Genomic DNA, 26,560 nt, shown 5'->3' with positions numbered 1-26,560 from the left:
GTTGGGATTTAGGAGTTCTTCAAAGTGTTCCTTCCACCGCCCAATAACCTCCTCGGTTGAGGTCAACAGCGTCCCATCTCTGCTGTATACAGCTTGGATGGTTCCCCATTTCCCCCTCCTAAGGTGGCGGACGGTTTTCCAGAAGCACTTTAGTGCGGACCGAAAGTCCTTCTCCATGGCTTCTCCGAACTTTTCCCACACCCACTGCTTTGCCTCCCTCACGGCCGAGGCCGCAGCCCTTCGGGCCTGTCGGTACTTTGCAACTGCCTCCGGAGACCTCTGGGACAACAAATCCCGGAAGGCCTCTTTCTTCAGTCGGACGGCTTCCCTGACCACCAGTGTCCACCACGGTGTTCGAGGGTTACCACCCCTTGCGGCACCTAAAACCTTGAGGTCGCAGCTCTCCACCGCGGCTTCGGCAATGGAAGCTTTGAACATTGCCCACTCCGGTTCAATGTCCCCAACCTCCGCAGGGATGCCTGAAAAGCTCCGCCGGAGGTGTGAGTTGAAGATCTCGTGGACAGGGACCTCCTCCAAACGTTCCCAGTTCACCCGCACTACTCGCTTGGGCTTCCCAGGTCTGTCCAGAGTCTTTCCCCACCCCCTGACCCAACTCACCACCAGATGGTGATCGGTTGACAGCTCTGCCCCTCTCTTCACCCGAGTGTCCAAAACATATGGCCTCAGATCCGACGACACGATTACAAAATCGATCATCGACCTTCGGCCTAGGGTGCTCTGGTACCACATACACTTATGAGCATCCTTATGTTCGAACATGGTGTTTGTTATAGATAATCCATGACTAGCACAAAAGTCTAATAACAAACATCCACTTGAGTTCAGTTCAGGGAGGCCGTTCCTCCCAATCACGCCTTTCCAGGTGTCCCTGTCATTTCCCACATGTGCGTTGAAGTCACCCAGCATCACTATGGAGTCCCCTACTGGGGCCCTATTCAGGACTCCATTCAGGGTCTCCAAGAAGGCCGAATACTCTGAACTGCTGTTCGGTGCATATGCACAGACAACAGTCAGAGTTTCCCCCCCCCCCACAACCCGTAGGCGTAGGGAGTTGACCCTCTCATCCACCGGGGTAAACTCCAACGTAGTGTCGCTCAGCCGGGGACTCGTGAGTATCCCCACACCCGCCCGTCGCCTCACACCCTGGGAAACTCCAGAGAAGAATAGAGTCCATCCCCTATCCAGGAGTACGGATCCAGAGCCAAAACTGTGCGTCGATGTTAGCCCCACCAGATCCAACTGGTAACGCTCCACCTCCCTCACTAGTTCCGGCTCCTTCCCCCCCAGTGAGGTGACATTCCACGTACCCAGAGCAAGACTTTGCTGCCCGGGTCTGGTCCGTCGAGGCCCACAGCCTTCACTGCCGCCCATATGGCAGCGCACCCGACTCCTGCGGTTTCTCCAATGGGTGGTGGGCCCAAGGGATGAAAATAGATGATATGACAAAAAATATGATTTACTTTTAAGGCTTTTAAAACTCCTAATTTCTTCACTTTCACGTGTTATTTTAATGCTCTTTGATTAAACCCACAAGCCCTTGTTTCTCGTGAAGCAAAACCTTTGAGATTTCATTTCATAATGTTATCAAGCCTAGGGCTGGGCGATATGGCCAAAATTGTTATCACGATAAGCTTTTTCATATTGTTCGATATTTATCATGATATACACTCACCTAAAGGATTATTAGGAACACCATACTAATACTGTGTTTGACCCCCTTTCGCCTTCAGAACTGCCTTAATTCTACGTGGCATTGATTCAACAAGGTGCTGAAAGCATTCTTTAGAAATGTTGGCCCATATTGATAGGATAGCATCTTGCAGTTGATGAAGATTTGTGGGATGCACATCCAGGGCACAAAGCTCCCGTTCCACCACATCCCAAAGATGCTCTATTGGGTTGAGATCTGGTGACTGTGGGGGCCATTTTAGTACAGTGAACTCATTGTCATGTTCAAGAAACCAATTTGAAATGATTCGAGCTTTGTGACATGGTGCATTATCCTGCTGGAAGTAGCCATCAGAGGATGGGTACATGGTGGCCATAAAGGGATGGACATGGTCAGAAACAATGCTCAGGTAGGCCGTGGCATTTAAACAATGCCCAATTGGCACTAAGGGGCCTAAAGTGTGCCAAGAAAACATCCCCCACACCATTACACCACCACCACCAGCCTGCACAGTGGTAACAAGTCATGATGGATCCATGTTCTCATTCTGTTTACGCCAAATTCTGACTCTACCATCTGAATGTCTCAACAGAAATCGAGACTCATCAGACCAGGCAACATTTTTCCAGTCTTCAACTGTCCAATTTTGGTGAGCTCTTGCAAATTGTAGCCTCTTTTTCCTATTTGTAGTGGAGATGAGTGGTACCCGGTGGGGTCTTCTGCTGTTGTAGCCCATCCGCCTCAAGGTTGTGCGTGTTGTGGCTTCACAAATGCTTACGAGTGGTTATTTCAGGCAAAGTTGCTCTTCTATCAGCTTGAATCAGTCGGACCATTCTCCTCTGACCTCTAGCATCAACAAGGCATTTTCGCCCACAGGACTGCCGCATACTGGATGTTTTTCCCTTTTCACACCATTCTTTGTAAACCCTAGAAATGGTTGTGCGTGAAAATCCCAGTAACTGAGCAGATTGTGAAATACTCAGACCGGCCCGTCTGGCACCAACAACCATGCCACGCTCAAAATTGCTTAAATCACCTTTCTTTCCCATTCTGACATTCAGTTTGGAGTTCAGGAGATTGTCTTGACCAGGACCACACCCCTAAATGCATTGAAGCAACTGCCATGTGATTGGTTGATTAGATAATTGCATTAATGAGAAATTGAACAAGTGTTCCTAATAATCCTTTAGGTGAGTGTACATTTACACATTGCACTTTCTTTTTTTATTTCAAAGTTGTCGGAAGAAAAGAAGAAAAAAATAATTCTAAACAGTAAAAACAGTCTCTACAAAACTGCACAGGGGGTCCAGTGACAGCCAAAGCAGTGGGGTCTGTGGGATATTTTACCAATTTTACTGTCTTTTACCGTTTATCAATTGAAAATGAATGTTAAAAGATCATCTGTTTGTTCTGAAGAATAGTGACAGCAGTCCAGTATTTGTTGGAATATTTTTACATCAAAATTAATATTTTTTATATTTCTTTAGATTCAGACACCCAAGTATGGTGCATAGAAGCCCTTGTAACTGTGGAATGATGCTGAATGTGTAAGCTAATAAAGAAAGAAGCACGGATTAAAACTCTGGCCGCAGTCATTTGCTATTTTTTTATTTCTAAGTATCTAGGTGAACTCCATGCGTACGCTCGGTTACATTAGCAAGTTCATCCAGTCTGACCCTACGGGTAAACTGGCGCGTTGTGAGCGAAGCTGAGAGCGGTTTCAATTAATTCCTATGAAAGCCGAGCGTCATGCTCGCAAGGTAGATTGTAGGATTGGCAGCTGTACGGAGAAAGCTCTCTCCTAGCGCTGTGAGCGCCTTTGAGCGGATTTCGTCCGCTCCAGTGGAAACGCAGCCTGAGAAAGCCGAACTGCTTGTGTTTTAGCACACACTCAAGTCACTGAGGGAGCCACTGTGGTTCATGTATTAAATGTAATAAATTACTTGTGGTGTGGTAGCAATCTGCTGCAGATGCTTTGCATCTGGGAAATTATTCAGCCATAATACTGGCTAACGTAATCAGTTAATATTGTAGTTTATGCACATGTCTTCTTACAGAATGAAAATGTATCCATATCAAATTAGCTTAAATGTTTTTTATGTGCATTTTAAAAAAGATTTAGCATCTTGTTGTCATCCATCATATTTTAAGCAATATCCCAAAATTTGCACAAAATATATGCAGTAAATATCGAAAATTCCTCAAAAGCTTATCGTGGATTTTCTTTATCGTGATATATATCGATATCGTTTTATCGCCCAGCCCTAATCACGCCACAGAAAAAGAGTAAGTGTGCGTCTCCTATGTGTCACTGTGTTGCCATTACCACTGCGCGTAGTAACCTGTTATGTTCCATCACATGATCATTAAATTAAAGTGAAACCGGAGCGCTTTGCATTCACTATCAAAGTTTAGATTTGTTTGTTTATAGTTTGGTGTGAGCCTCTGCTGACAGCATGCGCATCAGAGCACTGAAAATGTTACGTTCCAGACAGGAACTGTTCCTCCAGTTGACGTTTGCAGTGCGGCTCAGTGATGCCCAGAGTTCAACTCAATGACACACCGTTCCTGGCATTTATACTGCATGTTCGCTTAAATTACCCTGCATTAAAATGTGATTGGAATTTAAAGTGCACAATAATCATGGTTAGATCAAATAACCACGATCAGACGGTTATTTAATAATTGCGACAGGCCTAATGCAAGACCCCCTAAAGTTGCTTTTATATACATCTACATACTCTATATACATAGAAAGAGACACAGAGTGAGAGACAAAAGAGTGGAGCAAAGTATGGCAGATAGAAAGAGTAAAGGATAATAGCACACACCATCCATCAGCAGTATGGACGGGCACAACTCAGGGTGCAGGATTACAGACAGCCAGTTGTGACATCACCCTCGTTTGTGACGGACACCAGCAGAGACACAAACAAACGCACACGTATGCTCAACTGCCCACTGCCACCCACTAGTCTCTCTCTCTCTCTCTCTCCCACTCTAATCTAATTACAGCTCCTAAACCAGCTGCTTGTGCGGGCAGACAGCAGTAGCAGGACTGAAGCTAGTGCAGAGTATCAGGTATATTACATTTTCATAAACCAAATCTTTCGTGGACAACCTGATACTACTGTTCTTTTAATAAATGGACCGGGTGGACAAAGTGTGTGTGTGTGTGTGTGTGTGTGTATATATGTTGTCTTATTGTGTATTCTATATATACTTTATTTTCTATAAAAATTGTATTCTATTTTTATTTATTTTTATGTTATTTGTATTATTATCTCTGTCTTGTTGCTGTATTGTATTGTTGTGCACTGGAAGCTCCTGTCACAAAGACAAATTCCTTGTATGTGTAAGGATACCTGGCAATAAAGCTGATTCTGATCTATTCACTAAAACCAGTCTTCATCATCATAACCTTACTTTCAAAATGCCATCATAGATGGCAAATAGGGTACTTCAACAGAACCCTCCTCCTTGAATATGTTGAGGAACAGGGCTTGTTAATGAGGAAGCTGTTGTCATGGTGTACACCTTGAATTCTCAGCTCTCAGCAATTAAAAATCCATGGCAGGAACAACAAACATGAACAGATCCACAGTGTCAGATACTCCATGACCTCATTTGGAGCGATCAAAGCAAACCACCTAAATTCTTGTTTGCCCCTGAAGTGTTTGTGCTGAGAGGCCCAGATACTACAGATGAATTTCTGAAAAGTTATTATCAGGGTTGGATTTTAGAGCGGCACAATGGGGCAAGTGCCCCGGGCCTCTGACTGCCAGGGGCTTCGTGCTGAGAGGCCTGCTACTACCCAACACCCATTAAAAGCCAATGGAGATGGAAAATTGCTATAGACAGACAAAGTTTAAATGTGTGACTTTTGGCACAATGTAATGTAAAGAAAAGAAGAAGTGTTCAGAAGGCACTGTTAGTGCTGAGGAAAGCAATTTGCATGACCAAACATTCAACAACACTTCCAACTTTGGCCACTGGGGCAGTGCTTTGAATTTCAAGACGCACAGACCAATTTCAGCAGAAGAACTTTCGGCCTACTGTAGCTGAATTCACAGCTGATTTTGTACAATAATTAATTCTTTATCATGGAAGGACATTTATCATTTAAGGGCATTTGTTGTAACCGCTTTCAAGTCTATTGATATGGGGTTTTTTAATGGTTAAAGCCGATATATAGACACCACGGTGACTTATGGTTGATATAATGCCAATATAAAATCACAATATGTAATGACAGCCAATGAGATCTACACAATTGTTGAAATTAAATAAATTAGTTGTGGCAGGGCGGAGGGCGGGGCCGGGTCGTGATCCTACGCACCCGGTCCCGTATTAGGCTAATCAAGCCTCTGAGGTTTAAAGGTCGACTGCGGAGGATCGTGCGGGAGAGAGAGAGAATTACGGGCATGTCCGTCATGTGTGTTTTGGTTTTGAGTTGCATTAAATATTATTTATATTGACAAGCCGGTTCTCGCCTCCTCCTTGCCCATCCTTTAACTGTGTTACATTAGTTAAATTAGTTATTTTACAAAAATACAAAATTACAAATTAGCTGTCGAATTTAACGCATGCAATTAATTTAAAATTAAACAACTTAATAAACAATTAATTGTTTAAAGCTTTAATTTTTCTTAATCATGATTAACGCATTTGCCAATTTTCACATTAGATTCTGACATTTTATTCAGCTCTGTGTGTGTGTGCTGAACAATGGTTGGAATAGGGCAGAACGTGTGCAAAGTGGAAAGCCAATATTGCCCATTGCAATGAAAATGCAAACTACAGGGACTATATATGTATTTCAATAAGTCTCCCACTTAGACTTTGGGAAATGTTTGGAAAATTTTTATAAAATATTATTGTTACATATTGTTTTCTTTATTTTTTCTTATAAGGAACTAAATGCATATTAACAGAAAAAGAAGTGTGTATATAGAGTAACATTTCTCAAATCTGTGAAATTAATTGTGATAAATATGAAATATTTTACAGACTAACAGCACTACTAAAAATGAAAACAGATATTGTTTATTATGCATTGGCAAGACTGTCAGTAGAGTCTCGAGAGGGAGGTAACACTTATTCACTTAAGTGGTCAATATCTCAGTCTATCACTATTTTAAACTAAACTGCCTGGCAAAAAAAATAAGTCGTCCTTTTAATTTAAATAATGGTTATGATCTGGAGTTGCTTAATTGGTCAGGTCACAGCCGGTCTAGGCTCAGCGATGTTATACGGCAATAAAACGAAATCAGCTGAGTATCTGAATATACTAAATGGCCTATTTTTCCCTGACAACACAGGCATATTCCAGGACAACAATGCCAAGATTCATTGTGCTCAAACTGTGAAAGAGTGGTTCAGGGAGCGTGAGGAATCATTTTCACACAGCAACTGGCCACCTCAGAGTCCTGACCTTAACCCCATTGAAAGTCTTTGGGATGTGCTGGAGAAGACTTTCTGGAGCTTCGACAACCTTATGCAATATTACAACATTTATTTTCGTCCAGAGTTGGCTGTGATCTTGTATTGATGATGGGAGAGTTGAACCACTCCTTAAAGTCTTCTCCAGCACATCCCAAAGACTTTCAATGGGGTTAAGTTCAGGACTCTGCGACTCTGTGATGTGAAAAATCAATGGATGGGATAACCTGGTCATTCAATATATTCAGATACTCATCTGATTTGATTTTATTGCAGCATAACTTTGCTGAGCCTATACCTGACAATTGATCAAACCCGGATTATAACCATTATTTAAATCAAAACAGCCAGGCAGTGTATACAACCTGTGCACCTCAGTACTACTCATTATGGACATCTGTGAATCATACAGTAAGAAAATGCTTATTTCTCAACAATATCACCGATTACTATTGACCTACTTAGCTAAATACAACAAATGTTAACAAAAGTGGCTGTGAATGCAGAATGCTAATATTTTGGGTTCGTGGAATGTTTCTTTAAGCATTGTCACATTGTAGCAATATGGGGGAAGGTTGGCTCACAGGAAGGCCAATGTCAGTAAGAGCTCTTAATCCCTCCATAAGTGCAGTTTCACCTTTTTTTCCCCAAGTCATGCTTCTCTAAACACTGTGTGAACACACAGAGAGTCCAGCAAGCTTTTGTTCAGGAGAATGTACTTTCCACAGTGAAACAACATCAAGCTTTTTGCTGATCTATTTTGCAGTTTAAAAGTTCCCACTACATCACAGTGCATACAACATTAAAGAAACCATCCATACTCAGCCTCAGAGAACCACATTAATGTGCGGTAGTACAATCTAGCCTGGAAAATAAGTATCAGGTTGGAATTCCATTCTAAATGTTTAAGAGCAGATACATTAATTAGGTTTGTTGACTGTTTCAAGGTCCTGGAACTAGTAACAACTGGCAATCTGGAAGGATGTTTTTCATTTAGAAGTAGCTAATTAGATCAAAGAAAGTCTCTTTATATTACTAAGGGACTTTGCATTTTATCATCTGTGCCTATTCAATGCTAACCTCCTATCCCTTGCTGTGGTGATTTACTGTTCTCCACACAAACGGGTTTGAATTTGAATAATCCTCTCATGGTCATTTATAAAGAGATTAATTCTGGCAGTGGTCCATCCAGACAGACAATAATACAGCTCTCTGCTGTATACCCCTGAATGACAAAGGCCCAAATCAGTAGTGAATATTTATTAAGGCTACAAATGTAATGAATGAAAAAGAAAAAGCCATCTTAAACAGTTATGGCTGCAATAAAAACGTTCCCGATTGGGAACCTCACCAGTGCTCAACAATAAGATTTTTTTCTTCTGCTGTCCCAGTTGGGTCAGAAGTTCAGATCTGTACTCGCCCTGACAATATTTCCTGAAAACAAAAATTAATATATTTTTTGATTATGATCAAAATTATTTACATTTTATGTGTCTCAGAACACAAAACACAAAATGTATCTCTAAAAGTACCACTAAAAAATATACATCAACGTATATACTGTATATATACACACATATATACACACACACACACACACACACACACACACATTTTTTGGGGGGTAATAATAACAACTGGCCCAATAGGCCAAGTGACCTGGTAAATTGTCCCAAAATCCTCCAAAACTGGCCCCAGGCCATTCTTATGGTTGAGCCATGTTCAGGTTCATTTGTTGTAATAATGCTATTGTATTCAACACACTCAAGCAACAACGCAAAAGCTGCTGTTCTTATTTCACTAATGTCCCAAAGAAGAAGAAAAAAAAAAATCACCAAAAGATACTTACTCGCAGAGACTTCTCGTGAAATCCATACAGAGATGACACATTTCCAGAGTTGCCGTAAAAGGAAGCACAGGATCACAGTACACATCATTCGACATACTTTGTTGCCGGCTAGTCTCGTAAATGTGGCACCAGAAGGATACCGTCCTCCAAGCGAAACGCAATCTTACATCCGATTGAGTACACCAGCCAAGAAAGCAGTTAGGCCTCTGTCAACTTCTATTAATCTAATTCAGTTTGATTGCCTTCCTTAATCACTTGTCGACATAGTACTGCTTACCCTTTTTCCTTAAGTGGCCAATACCAAAGTCCCTAATCTCCATTTTGAAGATATGCTGACTTCCTGACCATTTGACAGGAGTGCGATATGTTACAACAGGACCATGTACAATTAAGAGGGCTCATATGGAGACACAGTTGTTGCCCTGAGGAGCTTCCTACTCAAAGAAAGTGTTGAGAAACATCTTAATCTCATCAATGGAGATTGCAGGCCAGATTTCAGTGGGATTACAGTGTCATCACCGCTCTCACTGTCCAGTTTTACAAAAATCCTAGACACACCAGTACACGTTTTATGACCTTGAGCCAAATGGTAATGACTGGCCAATGAGAGGAAAAACTGCCAACATCAGGTGAGGATGAGTTGAAGCGGTGTCACCTTCGCATTTATGCCATAATGTAAGGCCATACCTTGAAAGTAGTGAGTCAGGCATTAAAAAACATTGACATTGAAAAACAGTGATTCGCAATGTTCTAATGAGTCACTTAGAGCTGTGGTTTGTATCCGATAACCTACAAACAAGGGATCTTAAATAATGCCTAAACTAAAGACTCTGCTAACTAAATACATGTGTTAATGGACTATGATAATAGCCTACTCGGAAAACAAATTGTTTCCTAGAGCTGGCAGAAAACCTCAAAACAGACACAAGCAGCATATCTATCAACCACAAATAATAAAATATTGAGCAGCAGCCATCGGAGTTGCATTAGGCTGACCTCACTTCCCCCCTTCGAATGATTGGCTAGGGGAGATGTCGATCAAGAGCAATTGGGATGCAAAACGCCCCAATTTACATTAAACTCTACTCACACGTTTTGGAAAGCACAGAACTTGGAAACAAAAGCAAAGATTAACTCAAACGATTTTACAACCTCTATATTGCATTAACTGGATAATACACCATGTTGTTGCTGCTTGTCATATGCCCAGCAGGAGAGCTAGTAGTTACTTCAACAGGCTAACACAAATCACATGATGGACCACAGCACAGGGGTCACCTGAGGGATACTGAACTTTACATATAACATTAAGCGGGTGAAGAAATGCTCTTAGCAACAGTGTCAAATAAGGTTGTACAAGGTGATCAAATTGATCAAATTTGTTTTTATAATTTTTTTAAATAATTTACAGCATTTTCAAAAAAAAAGAAAAAGATTTAATGAATTTAAAGGGCACCTATTATGGAATTTTGAAAATTACCTTTCATGTAGTGTGTAACATAGATTTAAGTGAACAAAAACATCCTGCAAAGTTTTATATATGAAAGTTCACCGTAAAAAAAGTTATTGTCTCTCAAAAGTAGGAGTCAACTCTGAGTCAATGTAATGAATCGATTTTCCAACGAGTCATTTTCCTTTTCGTTGTGACGTCAAGACGAAAAATTATCAAATTCACTCATTGCGCGCGCAGACACCAGGGAAAACTTGAAAACATCATGTCGACAACATGACGCTGTGTTCTGAAGTGCATATCAAAAGCGACCTTTTTTTCACTGCCCAGGGACGAGCATGTGAAGAATCAGTGGCTAGAGTTTATATTTACAACTAAACCACACAAGTATAACCCGAACCTTGTGCTGTGTTCGCGTCATTTTAATGACGATTGCTTTACGAACGTGAATGCTTTCAAGTGTGGATTCGCGAGCCGGTTGATACTGAAGGACGGTTCAGTACCAAGTTTATTTGGATCAGCTTCCTCCTCCGAATCACAATCTGTAAGTATTATTAATAATTGTTGATTTTATGTGTTTTTTAGCATGCTTAATAAGTATTTGTGTGTGTTGTGTAAGTTATGCTCAGTGCAGCTTCTAGGTCTCCAATGTCAATTTTTTTTAAATATGTGAAATGTTTGTCGATGTTATTGGAGTTGTCATAAAGAATAGAGCAATAACTTGTAGTAATGCAGTGCTTTACCAATATGTTTATGCGTTGGGCTAACGCAAACAATAACTGATGGGGTGTTTACCACCGAACTTTGGGCTATGATCGCTAACATACAGCAACTCAAATTCCTTCTCTGATTTTGATTTTTTTACTACAAAGCGGTGATGGGCGTTCCGTTTCCAACAATCTCTGCACAGAGTATACCAATCACAACTGACCGGGTCATCTGACCAATCACCGCAGATTAGCGTCACGCAAAGGAGGGGTTTGGAAAAATGAGTCGCTGAATGAATCATTTGGGAGTCGGTGAGCAAATCAGGTAAACATAAATGCATATTATAAGACAACAAAAGTGTTTTTTGTCATTGCATGCATGTAAAACTGTTGTTGGGGACTCCCAAAACAATATTAGGAACATTTTAAATGCCATAATAGGTGTCCTTTAAAAATGTCAAGTAAAATGACTTGCTTACATCTGTACACAACTTCATCATTAATTTAATACTTTTTACAAATGTCCTTTTTGAGTCATATCAAGAAGTTTTCTCAGGGTTACACTACATGATCTGAACAAAATGTGCTTTTTTATACAAATGTAAAAATATCAGACATGTTTTTAGGGACCCTCTCTGTTTTAAGGTTTTTGTCAACATAAATAACAAAACGGCAACCTACATGTTGATTATACCACATGATATTCATTTAGAGGACACAAGTTTTTCAAATATTAATCATGTTTTATATTTGTTTTAAAGCAATAAAAAAATTATTCTGTACAATTCTTGCCAACATTTCTTTTTTTTTTTCAAGAATTTCAGCTTTAAAAGAGACTTTTATTTCATTCTTTGTTATTTTTTTATGGTCTCTGGATGGTGACACCACATGACATTTTAGACTTTATACACAAGAAAAAAACACCAAAATGACTTTGAACTAAAAAACTGAAAACATGTTCATCCTAGAAGAGGTGTATTCAGGTAAATGTTTTTTTGTAAACTGTAGGTTTTATACATTTCTTAATAATTTAATAAATCGGGACAATAAAATGAGCGTCACATCATTAACTCAAAACAGCTGTAACCATTGCTGAAAAAAATAAAGCCAAAATATATCACAAACAGTGGCAAATTAATATGCAACTGAAATGTGGTGGCAGTGGAGACAGTTATTTATATTTCCTCAAGACTAGCACATTGCAGCCAAAGTGAAATAGGTCAGTGTTTAAGTATCATACTTGGCCCTCTGCCAGTGCTACAACCTATCTGCCGATCCTCTAGTTAATTTACTTCCTTCACTATCATGCTGATCTCTGTAAATGCTGTTGTGTGAAAGCAAGATGGCAGATATTGTGGACTGCAGTCATTTATCTTTATCTTTAAACATTAATGGGGGGGGTTGATACTTGAAAATATTGTGATGTTTTACCTCATGATACTCAACAGCCTAAAACTACGAATCGGTGTGAATGTTTAGTAACACTTTTCACATTTATATTGTTGGTTAAACAAAAAGAGATGGATCACCACAGCAAGTGTCTGAGAAGGCAAAAACGTATTGTGACATAACATCAATGCACACTCTATTCATCCAAATTGTAAACACGGAACAAGCTAAGAATATAAGTCGATAAATTATGTAAGGATGCCCATACAGATCCTCCACACAGCTAGACTGCTAGTTTTTGTGTATTGATAAACATGCTAGAACCAATTCCCTCGTATTTATTTGTATCTTTTACTGACAATCTCATATTTATTTTTTACTGACAATGCCATGCCTCTGCTCCATGCTACTTCTATGGCTCTACGACAAAGTACGGAGTTAAGCACTAGTTACACAAATGTCCAATGAAGATGAATAAGAAACAAGTAAGTAAAATATTTAAATGTATAAAACTCTAATGAAAATACAGTGGAGATAATAAAAAAAATAAATTTGTATGAAACCTAAATCATAAAATGGAGGGGAATTTGGCTCTCTTAAACATGTAAGGCTAATCCTTATTGTTTGTGTGGAAAATATCTGGTGAAGATAGAGCCTGAAACAGGAAAGAGCATTGCAAATAATAGGTTGAAAATCCTCATAAGATCAAATGATTTTCTTCAAAGGAAGGAGTTCAACTGGATACATGCCACCTTGATGAACCTCAGCAAAAAATGCCAACACCTTACCATGAACAACACTATAGAATGTTAGCCTATGCTTTGTAATTAAGACCCCATTTCCTAGAAAAGATCCCAAATCACAGGTCCATGCATGCTTTTCATCCAGTCCACAGGATTTGGGTCACATTTTAATCCTCCAGTCAGACGAACCTCACAGAGTTTAGCAGTTTATTACTTGAAATCGACATTACTCTTATAATGCACTCAGCTTATTTATATAATACCCATTAACATGTATAATGATTTGGAATGGGTTACAATGGTAGAATCATCCATCAACCAAATAGTCGATTAGTGACATTGACTAATTTTAGATTTTCTTCTTATATTTTCAGTGCTGGTGCTGTGATGAGCATGCTGGCAGCATAAAACCCTCTCATAGAAGTGGACTTTAAATCATCCCCTTTAAAGGACTGTCCATCACTACAGCCACATACATACATATGGATGTCTTTAGCCATTGCATCATGACTTGTGCCACTTTAGATGGAGTGTCAAGTTAAAAATAGTTTAACTTTTTTTTTAAACGTGTCTTGAGATCCCTGCATTCTATTCCATTCTGTTGTTCCCAGTCCAGCTGTTTGTGAACACAATAACAGCACCTAAGAAACGTGTTCAAAAAGGGTCAAGTGGAACCAAAAACCAGGCCAATTATTCAGTGCTTCCTCGAGACTTAATTGTCACCTTGTTGTTTAGGCATCCCACCGATTAAGTGATTTTGAAAATGTGTAGACTATAGTTTTGCACATAGCTAATAGTGAAAATGATTTTACATTTGAGTGCATATTTATATGTTATTGGGTATCATCTATGTTATCATCTTTTGGGATGAATACCAATATACAAGCAACCGCTAGAGAATATCAGAGATGTCCCAAACATTTCAGTTAACAACTTTGCTTATATAAAAGACACAATTTAGTTTCATGCAGCTAGGAAATGTCTCATGGCAAACCATTAATAGGTGTTGTGGGCTATACAAACATTCATATGGTATTATGAAATATTGGAACCATAACAGTGACAATACCTAGATACAGAACTACTTTGTGTCTGTATCTATCAGCTCCTGCCAATTAAAGAAGGATATTATAATGCTGCCACAAATAAAGAATCTTATTGAGTGATTTGTAATAACCCTCAGAAAGTGGGGGAAGGAATATGACCAGGCACCTTACATCAGCTCCCAGTGTGTGTGCCATCTGCTGTGGAGCACCACCAAAGGCCTGCTTTCAACAACACCTTCTGCTGAGCTCTTCACACTCACAGCAGTGTGGCCTTAATCCTCCTTCAGTTGACCTAGCGTTGGGCCAAGTTCATTGCAGAAATATTTCTCACAAGCCTGTAAACAAGATGTGATCTTGTTTCTCGATATGAGCCGACAAGGCGTGAGCTGAAATAAGTGCTTGGATATTCAATAAAAGCCTGATTCAAAATGATTTTGTTTTGCTGATGCATCCTGAAGCAGAAATCAAAGCAATATTTAGTAGCAGGCATTGTATTGCTAGATTGCTTGTAGTAATTGTGATGTAATAATAGGGCATCTAAATATTTCAGGCCTGCGTAAGCCAAAAGGACATTTAAAAAAAGCAATAAAACAACAAATTGAATTGGGTTTTGGTGACTTAATAGTTGAGAGTTATTTGAAATACTCGAATAGTGTGAATCCCAAAATAGATGTGTGAATTTTCGGAAGTTTCTTTGAAGTCATCCAGAATTGATACTCGCGACAGACGGAGTAATAAAACACACTCAGGGCGCCTACCTGATACCCAAGTATCCAAGTTAGGAGAAGGAGTAAACTTTTAACATGGCAGAAGAGAGAATGGTTTTCTCTATATAGCTAAATAATGAAGATAGTTGTGAATTTACAGTTGAAGTTAGAAGTTTACATAAACCTTAGCCAAATACATTTAAACTCAGTTTTTCACAATTCCTAACATTTAACAGTAGAAAACATTCTCAGTATTAGGTCAGTTAGGATCTTTATTTTAAGAATGTGAAATGTCAGAATAATAGTAGAGAGGATTATTTATTTCAGATTGTATCACTTTCATCACATTCCCAGTGGGTCAGAAGTTTACATACACTTTGTTATTATTTGGTAGCATTGCCTTTAAATTGTTTAACCTGGGTCAAACTTTTTGGGTAGCCTTCGAAGAACTGGTGTAACTGAGTCAGGTTTCTAGGACTCCGTGCTCACACACGCTTTTTCAGTTCTGCCCACAAATGATCTATCGGATTGAGGTCAGGGCTTTGTGATGGCCACTCCAATACCTTGACTTTGTTGTCCTAAAGCCATTTTGCCACAACTTTGCAGGTATGCTTGGGGTCATTGGCCACTTGGAAGACCCATTTGCGACCAAACTTTGACTTCCTGGCTGATGTCTTGAGATGTTGCTTCAACATCCACATAATTTTCCATCCTCATGATGCCATCTATTTTATGATGTCCACCAGTACCTCCTGCACCAAAGCACCCTCACAACATGATGCTGCCACCTCCATGCTTCACGGCTGGGATGGTGTTCTTCAGCTTGCAAGCCTCACCCTTTTTCCTCCAAACATAACAATGGTCATTATGGCCAAACAGTTTTATTTTTGTTTCATCAGACCAGAGAAAATTTCTCTAAAAAGTTCTTTGCCCCCATGTGCACTTGCAAACTGTAGTCTTGCTTTTTTTATGGCAGTTTTGGAGCAGCGGATTCTTCCTTGCTGTGCAGCCTTTCAGGTTATGTCAATACAGGACTCGTTTTACTGTGGATATAAATACTTGTCTACCTGTTTCCTCCAGCATCTTCACAAGGTCCTTTGCTGTTGTTCTAGGATTGATTTGCACTTTCTGCTCCAAAATACGTTCATCTTTAGGAGATGCATCTCCTTCCTGAGCAGATTGATGGCTGTGTGGTCCCATGGAGTTTATACTTGTGTACTATTGTTTGTACAGATAAACTTGGTACCTTTAGACATTTGTAAATTGCTCCAAATAAACCAGTCTTGGATGATTTCTTTTGATTTTCTCACGATATCGAGCAAACAGGCATTAATTTGAAGGTAGGCCTTAAAATACATCCACAGCTACACCTCCTATCACAGGGCTTCAGACTGCGACTAAAACGGTCACAAATGCAACCAAAAATAATTGATTGCAACAATAATTTAACATCAAGTCGCCATGGTGACAGTCGGGTCGTGTGCGTTCATATGCGATTTCATCAGATATCATCTTGTGAGTTATTGAATACATCTTTAGAGCGCACACCAGTGTGTCTCGCACCACTTTTCACCCGTTCTGTTGTGATGAGTTTGCTGCAATGCAAAACAACAAACCCAGCACGAGAGAGTCGTGAACAAATTACTCTTTTGAACCGGGTTTTTTTTCTTGAATCACCTGAAAAGAACTCAGGGGTTTGAACTCAGTTTAGCAGTTTCAATCAGATTCAGTTTCTCAGTGAATCAGTCGTCAGTGAGCTCACAATTGGGAGTGCAGACATTTCAAAATAAGTCCCAAATGTATTTCAGGCTTCTTTATAATTAAAAGTCCCTTATTGTGTACCACTTTTTTTCTTCTTCTGGTAATTAATGATTGGGATTGGAGTAGCACAATAAACAGCATCTGGAATTTCTTTCAGTTTGCACTCTTGCAGTCTCTGTGTTTGGGCCATCCGGTATCCGTAAAGAAAGACAAAAATTATTATAATTTTTTTAAATATATATGAGATCAAGCTTTTGACACTTAGGACAATTGAGGGACTTGTACACTATTACACAAGGTGCAAACATTCATTGATGCATATTATACTTTATGTAATTATCTGTAATGTAGATTCTGAAGAGCAGTAGAAATAAAAAACATATTTCTGGAGTTCGGAGCCCTGTATCAAGCTATTTGGCTAATTGTCTAAAGGCTTGACATAATTTTCTGAAATTTTCCAAGCTGCTTAAAAGGCACAGTTAACTGACCCACTGGAATTGTGATATAGTCAATTAAAAGTGAAACTGTAAAGGGGCAAGGAAAACAATATAAATTATATTTAATTAAATAAAAAGACTGGGGCAGCTGCCAGTAATTTTCTCTCTCAAGAGAGCGAGAGAGCTGCTGTCTCCGGTCACCTTTATCCCTCGCTCGCCTCATCAGGCTGATTGGGGTCCAGGAGTCCGACATTCATATTCCTAATATGAAGTCTGTGGAGTGGCTAAAATATTTGTTTTAAAGGCTTCAACCTAAATGTATGTAAACTTCTGACTTCAACTGTAAATATTTGAATACTTTGAGTACCGGTATGTTTTGTATTTGCTTAGGACACCTAAAGGATCATGTCACTGTTAAATAAAATACAAAAAATTTGTTTTGAAGACAAATACAAGCTGTGCCTATATATGCATTTCTTAAAACAAAAAAAAAAAGTATTTAATAATATTATTTTGTATATCACTCCAAAAAAGACATCTGCACAGGGGCTTATTATGACAGGTAAATTATGACAATAAATGAACTTATGAGTTAAATTAGGTCTGTGGTAAACATCTTTTATGATAGGTGCATGTTTTGTTCTACAACATAAATTACACACTTTCATACTGCAAACTTGAATTTTGAAGCTGTATTGAATTATATACTTTTTTTAAAAACACAAGGCGATTTCAAAATTCACGTTTGAGGTAAGTGTATAATTTATGTTGTAGAACAAAATGTCCACGTATCATCAAATAACCAGAGACCTTGTTTTACTCATAAGTTCAAAAATCCCATTATGAAAACCCATTGGAAACTTCTGAGGGAACCCATGGCGAATTAGACATCAGCCTAAATTGCCGTCATGGTTGAACAGCTCTACAGAATCAAAACTTAACAAGTTGGCATGAAATTTTAGATGTGTCAACTCAAAAAAGCTAGTTGATACAACAAAATCTTAAAATCAGTTTTTACAGTGTACACTTCACAGTCCATTCACTTCCATTCAAACGCATTCGAACAAAGGATATTGGAAACACAAGCTCATGCGAAGAAATTTAGCATTACACTGCAGAAAAAAATTCAAGTTTGGTGATGTCTGACCAGCAAATTCAGATGATGAGGAAATTATCAAAACATCACTCACCTCTTGGCTCAATACAAAAAAACACATATTACAAAGCTGCATGCTTTATTGCTGTAGGATATTGAGTAGCTGTATGTTTTACAATTTTTAACATATTATTTGCTATTTGGGGATTATTCTTTTTAATTAAATCCAGGAGTACATGTGTGTGACATCATATACTGTTCATTGTGGTGTCCGAAATAAAATTGCATGCTCAAAGTCTTGTGTGACTGCCGTTTAACGCATGCAGACAACTGTTGACAACAGAGCAGTGGTTCTGTTGACAAGACACCTGTACTTCTGTTCAGCTGCTTAAGGGTTTCACACTTGGCAGGTTTGGTTAGATTAAAATTAACTCTGGTGCAATTGCTCTGTTAGTGCAGTTCATTTGAAGTGTGAACGCTGTCACCCGAACCTTGGTTCACACCAAGCAAGCGGACCAAGACCGCCTGAATGGTGGGTCTCGGTCCACTTCCAAACGAACTCTGGTACGGTTCGATTGATATATGAACGCAACTTGGACCATGCAACATGGTCTAAACCGGAAATAATTTGTCTAATACTGACCTGAAGCATACCTGGTTCTTCTCATCATAGGAGCTATGTTGCCCATTATAGTTCGGTACAGGCGTCGGAACCGCCGTCAGCCGTCCTTGCAGCATATCTTCTTTTGTGTGTACAACGGAAGAAATTCATGGCGCTGTTTTGACTCCTTTAAACATTTCATTAGCTCTTTGTTTGTTCTCATCTGCTAAAAATACCACCATATATACATATATAAATATAACAAGCGCATTTCGCCCAGCAGCCAGCATTGATTTGGATGATCAGCAAGTTCGTCAAAAAATATACATCATAAAAGCTGTCCAATCAGGTTGTGAATTTTTTCTGATGCCTTTGGTTGTGTATCGTTAGGTTCAGTGTTATAAATGCCAGTGTGAGCTAAGCGAACCAGGACTAAAATGTATCATTTTCTTTTTTGGTCTGGACCAAGAGGACCTAGAGAACTGTACTACAAGTGTGAACACACCCTAATAAAAAGCTTTGTTTTTTGTGTTGTCTGTTGTGAGTAATATGCCACCTCTTCCAAAGAACCTTTAAAGCAGACTGGTGGCACGCCCTCCACAGAAAGGCAACAGATAACTTGCGTACACACATGTACATGTGTACATGCACAGAAACAAACACACGCCATGGCTGGGCACATTACAAAGGCCTGCTGGGGTCAGGCTATGCAGCTGCAGCCACTATTGAAGTGAATAATCAGACAGATGGGCCTAAACCGCCCCTTGAGAATAAACAATACAAAAGGCAACATGAAACCACAATAACACTAGCACAGTCAACCTGAGCACAGAAGTGTTTTATCATGACTAATAACTACTAGGTCAGGGGACATCCAAACTGGTCTGTGCTTTCATGACATGAGTCAAGCTGACAAGCTGCCTAAATTACATTAGCAGTATCAGATGTTAAAGACTTTTTGATTATTCTTTAATTATAACATTGAAAGGATAATGTCCATTATGTCACAACATTGAATCTGAATTTCAATATATTTGTAACAAACTATAAGGGATACCTTGCTCAGAATTTAAATGTTTTTCAACCTCTTTTCCTCTCTTCCATGACATCAAGTCCAAACTGAGACACATCGTTATGTTTCAAGACAAGGCTGCATGGGTTTGTCCTCTCTTCACTTTTTGTCTCTTGTCTTCAATCATTTGCTCTTACATCAGATCAACCCAACTGTCCTATAGGATACTTGACCCATCAGCCTCTCCCATTCCCCCTCCATGGCTGAAAAAATGTTGACTTGGTTTTGTTTATTAAAGTTGATGAAACTTTTCTGATTATGAATGAAATATCACAACATTCAGACTCATCAAGATATATGATTTAAAGGTGATATGTTTAACTTTATCAAAGTTAAAATACTTTCTTATAAGCCAATCGTAGATTGATTCCCCTGAAAAGTGTAAACACGTTGACACTTTCAAAACATTGCTCTGTTTGTTTGAGCATCCCAACCAGGCCATCGTATCAAAACAGGCTCAACATTACACTCTATACCCTAATGCTCAAAATAATTAATTGGAGAAAAATTAATACATACAATTTAGTTTAAATAAATTAATAGAGTATTTAGATCGTTCTCTTTCTTTTGAGTTCATGAAACTGACACATTTTAAGTAACCTGAATTGTTTTATTGTTTTAAGTTTGCTAAACTTCTCTTTTTAAATTCACAGGAACTTAAATTTAACTGAAACTGAGCAGGGGATTTCTATTTCACAGCATGCTTTGCATGGTACTCAACAGAGAGAGTAAATTTAAAAATTACCAGCAAATGTTATTTTATGTCACTGTGCAAGATGAATGTAAAGGTAGATAATTGTTAGTGTTTAATGTTTTAGAGTGAGTGAGTGAGTGTGTGAGTGTGTGAGTGTGTGTGTGTGTGTGTGTGGGGGGTATTTACAAAACTGGTAATTCAAATCGCTTAAAAATCACAATGTTTTTTTTTTTTTTTATCCACACCAACACTGTAGTTAGTTCTAGCCAGTAATAAGTAAAGTTCCCACAACTTGAAGTATTTAAGCTGAGCGTATATGCTATTGAGTTAGCTTACTCAATATTTCAAGTTAAGAGCAATTAACATACATGTATAATACAAAATCATAATCTGAAAGTTCTGTTAACTTAAACTTGTGAGTTTATTAACTTAAAATTTGATGTAACTAATTGCCTCAAAACTTAGTAGGGTTTACATTGTACGGTGACTTTGGGTGGTGTGTCTGACCAATAGTAGATGAGGGGAGTGTTCAGGAAACCTATATAAAAACAGTCATAATTTGTACAATCATATAGTGATGCTAGAAATGATATTCTTCAACTTACACAAATAATAAACAATAGCTTGTTTTGTCATTCTTGTACTTAAAAGATTTCCGTTTCATTTGTGTGAAATTAAATGCAGCAGAAGTATGAACAGTCCACAAAGTATGTGTGTACTTACATATTAGAGACTGCACATGAAAAACACAAATTAACTGGGGTGCTTGAAGGCAGCAAAGCCACTGTGTGAAAGAAAATATGGCTGAATTCACCCTTGGCTTATGCAGTGGTTGGAGGAGGGGACTTTTGAAAAGACTGGTTTTAATTACTCTCATGATTTATCCTATGATTCACCTCTCATACCGTAAGAAGCAGACAAATGCCCAAGGCTTTCCACATCTGAACAACAAAACTCACCCTACATGACCCAATGGATCATCTGCTAAAATTATGATTCAATCGCTACTGGTTTACGGCCTTGACTATCTAATGCAAGGTGCCACTATGATGTAAAAAATGTGTCAGCTATTCCTAGACTGCTTCACCATTGTATTTTTTATTTTATTTTTTAACAGTGCCATGGCCAAAGTGGAGACTGCACTTAATCCCTTTTTTTCTTCAAGCTCTGTCAAGAGCATGGAGCTATAAAATACTGGTCAGGAGTGCTGACAGAGACAAAATGAGTGTCCCCAAACCACACACTTCTGCACTATTCTACATCATTTTGTAGTGCAAATAGTGCGAGTAGTATGTTTACACTGAAAATGCAACAAAACGTTGTACTTTAAGTGCCCGGATGATGCACTTTTTCAACTTCATGCACTCAGTACACGTGGCTTGCCGTACATAGCGGAAGGGGTGGCGTTAACAGGCTGCATTGCTGGTCTGACAAAATAGTTGTAAATAATGATGAATGTAGCAGCAAGTGAAAATTCTGTGAAGACAGCACCTTTCATATGTATGTTGAATGCTTTACTATCACACCACGCTTTGTGAATATGCATGTTGTTTGAAATACAACTGTTGAACTGAGGTCCGTTAATGTGCTAAAGCTAGCGGCAACACATCACGTGCGCTTGATATGTCACTTCCGTCAGCTGTTAAACGGCAAATGCTTCCGTGTAGTAGTAACAAACTTTTGGGACGATACTGCACTTTGAAATTTCATACACTACACAGCTAAGTGCATAGTATATTTTGTAAGTGCATAGTGTATAGTGTGTCATTTGGGACACAGCTTCAGTCTGACTGCATTTTCATATGTTACCTCTAAATGCACCTCATTTCGGCATCTCTGCTGAAGTCATCATGGCTTTACAATCCCATGATACTGTTTCAACTCTATTTTCCTCTTTCCAGATGGCCTCTTACTCTATTGAGAGAGGTAGAACACTGCAATCCAATGTATTATTGCCAGTGTATTATTACTACTAACTCAAAGCACTTCTGTAAGTTTACTGTATTTCAGTAAACTAAGTATTTCTAAACATTAGATGAACAGATCACACAAAAATAAAAGTTGTCATAATTTACTCACCCTCATGTCATTCCAAACCTGTATAACTTTCTGTCATCCATGGATCACCAGAGGAAATGTTTTTTAATAATTTTGTTACTGCTTTTTTTTTTTTTTTTTTTGCTCATACAGTGAAAGTAAATGTCTGTCCATAAAATTCAGCCTAAAATCTCTTTGTGTTCCACAGAAGAAAGAAAGTAATATAGGTTTGGACACACGTTGAGGGTGAGTAAATAATGGCAGACATTTCTCTTTTGAGTGAAATATCCCTTAAAGCTGAGAATTGTAAAATACATTAACTTAACTATATTGCTTAAACTGTTTAGGGGATCAGCAGTGATTCAGCACTCCAGTGGTTTTATCCATGTCTTCTGAAGCAATCCAAACTGTTTTGGGTGAGAACATACCAAAATCTGTTCACTGTACATTTTGCCATTGCAGTCTCTAGGCATGATCATGATTTACAATTCGATTAGCACTAATAGCGCTAGGATGTGTAACCCGTTCAGAAGACACGGATTAACCACTGGAGTTTTATGGATTAGTTTTATGTGATTTTTGGAGCTTCAAAGTTTTGGTCACCTTTCACTTGCATTGTGAGGACCTACAGAGCTGAGATATTCTTTTAAAAATCTTTGTTTGTGTTTGGAAGAAAAAAAGACTAACTGTTTATACTAGGAGGATCAGCAGTGATGTTTTTGGAACACTTGTCATAGGATGTGCCATTTGCATTCTTTTAAAGGAAGTGGACAAGAACTGCAAAGTAGTGTGCAGTTTCTTTTGCTCAGAACTGAAAATAGTGTCTGGTTGCTCAAACTGAATGACCTAATATAGTAAGATTTTGGCTAATGACTCAAAACAAAAAGTCTAACTTTGTTAGCCAACATTATGACCAGCCAATTAAAGGGATAGTTCTCCCAAAAAGGAAATTCTCTCATCATTAACTCCCCTCATATTCTCCCCTCATACATCCCAGATGTGTATGACTTTCTTCTGTAGTAAACAAATTAAGATTTTTAGAAGAATATTACAGCTCTGTAGGCCCATACAATGCAAGTAAATGGTGACGTCACTTTTTCCCCACAGCCGCCATATTTGTGATCATCAGCGGATGGAAACAGATGGCGGTGAATAGAAAACCACCCAAAATGCTTTTGATTTATGCCAAGTCCCTGGAAAGGTGTATGAACATCTGAGGTAAGCACAAATATTGACAAATTTGCCTTTCGCGGACATTTAAATATATTTTTTCACGATTTAACTCCATACGCCGGCAAGTCTGATGTGTGACCGGCAAGTCACACGCCAACTGGTACATCACCATAAACATCTCTCATTCAGAAGTTACAAATGTTTGTGTTTTTTCTGCTCTTATTTGGTCAAAATATTACAAAACATCCATGTCTATCCTGTTTATATGAATGTAAGAGCTGCTTTTAACTCAAAGGCAATACAAAGAAAGCAACCGAGGCATTTTAGTGAATAAGACTAATATGTTTACATTGTTTTTAGTCGGGCTGTGTGAATAAAGTATTTGCTTCATAATATTACGATGTGTTGTTTATTGACTAGCATTAATATATACACATACATCAATATATACTATGCATTCACATTATAGTGCTTTTTTATTTATTAAGTGTTATAATTATCATATACCTTTATATAGTCTTGGTGTTGTGAATAACATCATCCTGACTTTTAAAAAATAAACTTTATTGAAAGAAAAATAATATTTTGGCTAAGGTAAGTAAACAGCAATATCATCTTTTCAAGATTTATAAATAGAAAAAAAAAATTGCTAACTTTTGCCACTTCCCACAGTGCAGCACATTGAAGGTTAATTACATTTTGTTCACAAACATGGCATCGTGGTCATACAGTGGCATCACATGAAACAGGTCAATAAGCACATAAAACATAAAAGTAATCCACTTGAATCCAGTGTTTTAATCCATGTCTTTTGAAGCAATCCAATCAGTTTTGGGTGAGAACAGACCAAAACGTCTCTGGGCACAATTATGATTTCAAACTCGATTACACTTCCTAGTTCTTGATGAATGTCCAGAGTGCCAAGGATATGATAGCCAAGGAGACTGCTGATGTCAAGATATACAGTGAAAAAGGAGTTATATTTTGGTCTGATCTCACCCAAAACTGATTAGATCACTTCAGAAGACATTAATTAAACCACTGGAGTTAATATGGATTACTTTTATGCTGAATTTATCTCCTTTTCGTAGCTTCAAAATGTTGGTCACCATTCACTTGCATTGAATGAACCTACAGAGTTGTGAACATTTTAATTAGTGTTCTGCAGAAGAAATAAAGTTACACACATATGAGATGGCATGAGGGTGAGTAAATGATGAGAACATTTTTGGGTGAACTATCCCTTTAAGCAGCCGTTCTAATCCTAACAGCATACTCCAGTCAAACAAGCCTCTAAATCAGGTTCGAGCAGCTGTGTACCAAAGCATGGGTTTTGGCTGAATGATTGTGAACAACAACAAAGTAGTTTAACACCATCTTTTCAATAATGCATAGACACAACAGGTCTAAGGCTGCACATTTTCCACTTCAGTGACAGCCACCCTGTCAAACCTTGTATGTTTGGATGACATGGTTGTGTGACAGCTGTCACTTGCTTCCCCTTCACCAGAAGCTTAGAATGAAAAAAAAAAAAAAAAGCAATATCTAAACAACAGCATGAAATTTAAGGGTCAAGGAGGGGGTTGAGGAACAAGGCATTGCTGAATATATGTGTTTAGTTTGGCATGGTGAAACTACATTAGTAACAGCCCTGATAGACGATCAATAGCTAACTCAACACATTCCAAAAGGAAGCAAGCTCATGCATCTAAATTATCAGATATTTACAATGGCATATATAGGAAAAACCTGTTACTGTAAACATCTGCCTACTTTAAGATTCCATGCGGATTAATGACAGCAGAAATATTTTCACCTTTTTGCTGCAAAATCCAGTTAGGAGAAAATGTATAATGCAATCACTGGCGTATGCTTCTTGAAAAATGCCACTTCTACATTAAAATCACGGAAACCAAATGTAGCACTGTAAAATCACGTTACATGTCATTGCCAATGTTCATGTTAATGGAATTTGGATGTCTGCAGTTGAACAATAGGTGAAGGATGCTACAGGCTGAAACTGAATAGGGCACTTATGAGCTTTAAATAGACACTGGCGCATCCTGAATACATCTTTAACGGAGATGGGAGAGAAAACAAATGACTTACCTATTTGATCTAAGTTTAAGAACTTCAAATGAATGAGGGTGATGTGGTATATTTCCGTGCTCATTCGCTGTCGACTATGACTCCATGCATTTCGCTGGGCAGCACCTCCCAGCTTATTGAAACCCACTGCATTGAGAGCCTTGGATCCAGAATAAACTATTAGGCGAAAGAGGTGGTGGATCGTCCAAACACACCACATCGATATTCCAGTTATTACAATTGTCTTACTTCCAGTTTTATAGTATATAGAATAATATACAGTTCTGCATAACTATTATGTTAAAGAAGTGTAATATTAATTATTTATACAATGGTATTCCGATGTTCAAACTGAAAGTCCACCCCTAATTTGAAAATGATGCGGTCCAATTTTCTTAAAGTGACCACTACCGGTTTACCGCGTGCATTTGATAAGCACTGTTTGTGGTCCGTTTCTTTAAATGTCAAGCATAAATAATAAACGTGCTCTGTGCGAAAATGGTTACTATTAAACCTTTATGTTTTTCGGATACTTGTGGACAGTATAATTTATTTTTGGGAGGGATAAAAGGTTATGT

At 38.5% G+C, this 26,560-nt stretch overlaps 1 protein-coding gene across 2 annotated transcripts in view; it reads right to left on the bottom strand.

Annotated features, from left to right (window-relative positions):
• The window catches only part of fam110b (family with sequence similarity 110 member B), a 69,280-nt gene extending 43,141 nt beyond the window's left edge, over nt 1-26,139 (bottom strand). Inside the window, exons 1-2 of one of the 2 annotated variants that reach the window (XM_052133217.1) lie at nt 8,982-9,028; nt 8,484-8,566 (exon numbers count right to left, since the gene is read on the bottom strand). The gene's annotated coding sequence lies outside the window, so the exon portion shown is untranslated. Of the gene's footprint in view, nt 1-8,483; nt 8,567-8,981; nt 9,029-26,003 lie in introns of those variants that run through there. The other variant, XM_052133216.1, reaches the window with a different exon arrangement.
• Between the last annotated feature and the right edge of the window lie 421 nt (nt 26,140-26,560).

Source organism: Xyrauchen texanus, chromosome 9, assembly GCF_025860055.1.
Source record: "Xyrauchen texanus isolate HMW12.3.18 chromosome 9, RBS_HiC_50CHRs, whole genome shotgun sequence".
Taxonomy (NCBI): domain Eukaryota; kingdom Metazoa; phylum Chordata; class Actinopteri; order Cypriniformes; family Catostomidae; genus Xyrauchen; species Xyrauchen texanus.
This window is presented reverse-complemented; position numbering and strand designations above follow the sequence as displayed.